Raw genomic sequence first — 4,023 nt, 5'->3', positions numbered from 1 at the left:
CTTTTCTGTATTAGAAACAAGGTGTATAAATTATCCTCATATATATATTTATGATTAATGATTACTGATTGCCACACTTGTGCAGGTTCACCTGTATAATTTTTTTAAAAGGCTCTGGAGTAGACTCTGAGTTGATGGATATGTATTACAATTTTGGTGGACGCATTGTTCCCCGTAGGGCCACAGAGACCAGAGCTGGACCCTGACCCTCCACGTAGACTTTCCCCTGGCGCTTACTCCACCAGTGTCCTCTTTTCTGTTATATGTGCCGACCTAAAACTTACTTCTTGGCATACATTTATTTCTTGTTTTACTTATTTACCGTGACTTCCTTATGTATTGGAAGGAAGTTCATAGTTCATAGAAGCCATCTCTACTCTTGAGTCCGTAAAATTATTTCCTTTATCATTTTATATTTTTCACATTTTGAATCTTTGATGAATCTAGAATCTGCTTATTTGTTTTTTTGTGTATATTTTGTTTATGAGATGGGAGGTAGGATTACTTGGTCATCCCACTGTTTTTTGTATAATCTCTCTCCCACAGAAATGCCACCTTTTCATGCTGTCAGTTCCTGTATGCATTTGGTCTGTTTTTGGACTTTTCTGATACGTTGGTCTTTCCATTCAGGCTTCAGTAACACCATGTGGCTTAATGATATAACCCATGTCTCACCCTGTTATTCTTTTGCCGAGTTTTCCTATTTTTGCCTATTATTACATATAAACTTGAAAGTTGACTCTTATAGTTTTGAGGGGGGAAAAAAATCCAGTCAATTTTTTCTTGAAATCACATTAAATATATAGATCACCCTAAGGAGAATCGATGTCTTCTATGTTGAGTTTTTCTATCCAGCAAACATAATAATATGCCACGTGCAAGTTTATGCGTACTAGTCTCTCACTGGTATCTTGGTGTTTTTTTGTTTTGTTTTGTTTTGTACAAATCTTGAATACTTCTAGGCTTATTCCAGGATGTCTGGGAAGCAGGGGAATGTGCAGAGCAGGGTTTCAAGAAGCCTGGGGCTCTGAGGCTAGGCACTGAGTGGGCTGGAGGGTGTCTGGATTTGTGACAGGGGACAAGGCAGGGTGGCTCCTGATGCCCCATGTGGGCTGTGGTGTTTCACCATAACTGATTCCAGGCCTGGCTTTATTAAATTTTGTGTTTGTTCCTAACTTCAAATCAGTCATTTTTAACTGCCCTGCCCCCAGATTGCCAGTGACTCTGACATATCTTGTCCTCATTTGTGGTCAGATGGTGTTACCCATGGTTTTTAGGGTTTGGATAGTAAAGATATTATCAATGGTGTTAATAAAAATAATAACAGCTGCCACCTATTGCTTGAAGATACATGCCTATTTCCCTACCGCTAGATAGGTAGATAGTCACACACATACACTCTCCAAATTGTGAAGGATTCTCCCCATATTACAGGTGAGAAAATGGAGGCTATTCACGTTGAGGTCACGCAGTGAAGTGGCAAAGGCGGAAGTTAAACCCAGGTCTTTCTGACTGTAAGGCCTGTGCTTTCCTCATTCTTGCCTCAAAGGAGCCTTCCAGAAATTTTAGGTTCTTAAAAATATGAAAGCTGGCACTTAATAATTTTATATTTCTTTATTTTAATATCTAAGCACTAAAGCACTTTCCTAGGTGGAGAAATAGAGACACATCGTGAAGACATAAATTGAGAATCAAGGTATTTCGGGATTAGAATCTAGCTAGGTCTTTTGACTCTGCCCAGCATTTTATTTTCCAGGCAGAGACTGTTCGAATTATGCGTGTGTTCTCCTGAACACCCAGCATACAGCATTCCGTGTATGTGATGCCTAATGACACTTTTTGAATTATTAATGAATCGTCTTCAGCGAGTCTCTTCCTCTTGGCGGTGGGGGAAGGGGACGCACCGCTGAGGCGCTTCCGGCGAAGCGCCCCTCTCCTGTCGTTTGTTCGTGCCACTCTCGAGTTCCGGGAGCCTTAGCCACAGGTTTATGCGTGTCGCCCTGAGTGGGGAATGCTCAGATACTTGGGGAGTCTGAGCTCAGATCGTCAGGAGAGGACTTGTCGTGGTTTGGGGAAGGGAAGAGCAGGTGTGAGGGCGACTCACGACGGACTCTCTGGCACGTGCCACTGCTCCACGTCGGCTGCTCCCTTTTGCCATCACGACAGCCGAGTCGCTTTTATCTGGCTTCATTTCTTTTCCTTGAGTTTGCTTGAGCCCCGTCAAACTGTCTTCCATCAGCTGGGAATGTCAGTTTATGGTGGGAAATTCTCTTGGTGTGAAACTTGTAATTTTTAAAGCCAGAATTCTAACAGTTTGAAGGCCCTTGTACATAAATAAAATATGCACAGCAGATGAAAAAGCCATTTTAATTTTAGAACTTGCTATGATTTTACAACTGGAGAAGTAAGTACCCATTCAGTAGCGTCTGTCTTTAACAGTAGTGCTGTTTGTGAAGTTCCTTCCCTTTTTGCTTGCTTCCCACTTACCCTCTCACTCTCTGGCTTTTTTGAAATAAGGCCGTCTTATTCTTTGAAACGAGTTCAGCGAATCGCCGTTATTCGCCGTTATCCTACTTTAAAAGCGGTTCTTCCCCTCATGCCCCTTCTCCCTCACTTTACCCTCTGGCCGACAGTAGCATCGGAGGATTCTGAAAACCAATGATTAACAACTTAGCTTTTGATTTTCGGTCTTGGAGGTATTGTATGTTTATTTCCTTACAAGGTGAGTGAGTGGGTCCTATTCTCTCAGGTACGGTGACCACTAAGCTGAGTTTGGGGGTTGCGATGGTTTCCTTGGTTTGGTGTTAGGTTTCCTTGGCGGTGGACAATTCCCATGTAAATGCAGACTGACTTAGGTTTTGATTCGTGACAGGGGTTGAACTGCCAGGGTGGCCACCATTTTTGTGGGTCCTGATACATGAATTACCTTGATCAAGGGTCACGTAAATCAGATTACTAGCTTCAGTTTTTTCATTCTGTCTGTCTGCTTACCAACTTTTGAAAGTTAATCAGGGAGAATCATGATTTTCTTGAGTTAAACACATACTAAGAAATGTTTCTAAAATTTAGTTAGAATATGATTTTGAAATCTTTTTGCATATATGTTTGAATATATAAACGCAAACACCATTTTATTTCCAGGTACGTAACTAGATTGCAACTTCAGTCTTCAGCTTTTATTAGTAAAGAGTGTCATCAGTCACTGTAATTAGTAGAATTATTTACTTTGTAAAGATAATTTATTAGCAATGGTTTCCTGGAGACAGTAACAGGGAACATTTGGTCAATCTGGAATGTGGCTTTGTTGCCTTGGTAACTGATAAAAAAGAATGCAGAGCAACCTGGTTTTGTGGAGCATATCAAAACCAGGGCCCTGAATAGGTTGAGGACTGGCTTGGTTGGGGCACAAGGCAGAAGGAAACAACATATCTGTGAGGTCAGACCCTGCAGCCCATGGCAGCGCCCTTAGAGGTGTGACATGTCATATATGGTCTGATAAAAGAGCCCGAGAAACCACTTTCTGACCGAATGCTGGGAATCCATGCACTTTCCTCAGACTCGGGCAGAGTGGAACCTAAAAACCTTTAGGCCGAGGGACGTTTCGATTCGTCTGCCTAGATGAGTTTAATGATGAGGAGGACCTGGGCAGATGATACAGGAAGTCATCCATCCTTCCACGAGCAGAACTTTTTTGAGAGCCTGCTTACTGTGTCATGCACTGTGCTGCACAGATGGATAGGTCATATTCCTGCCCTCTAGAAGCTTCCAGGAAAGGCACATAAGTAAAAGATTATGGTAGTTTCCAAACCCAAAAATGGGTAGAGAGCAATTATAGTGCTGAAAAAACATGAAGGAGTCAGTTTGGGGGTGGGGTCGTTAAACAACAACAAAAAACAGCTTTCAGTTTTTTGGAAAGCTTTGCTGAATTTATCGAGCCACATACTAGCCAGAAGAGGACCGGGCCCTGGAGCATGCAGTCTGAACCGCCAGCAGCACGGCAGGTGGATAGGACGAGCGCTTTGG

The 4,023-nt window shown here is 42.4% G+C and overlaps 1 protein-coding gene across 18 annotated transcripts in view; it reads left to right on the top strand.

The window, feature by feature from the left end:
* The window catches only part of LOC105302353 (microtubule-associated protein 4), a 153,678-nt gene that overhangs the window by 116,841 nt on the left and 32,814 nt on the right, over window positions 1-4,023 (top strand). The gene's annotated exons all lie outside the window — the stretch shown is intronic.

Source organism: Pteropus vampyrus, unplaced genomic scaffold, assembly GCF_000151845.1.
Source record: "Pteropus vampyrus isolate Shadow unplaced genomic scaffold, Pvam_2.0 Scaffold271, whole genome shotgun sequence".
NCBI classification, from domain to species: domain Eukaryota; kingdom Metazoa; phylum Chordata; class Mammalia; order Chiroptera; family Pteropodidae; genus Pteropus; species Pteropus vampyrus.
Note: the sequence above shows the minus strand (reverse complement) of the source record. Positions and strands in the feature narration are given on the sequence as shown.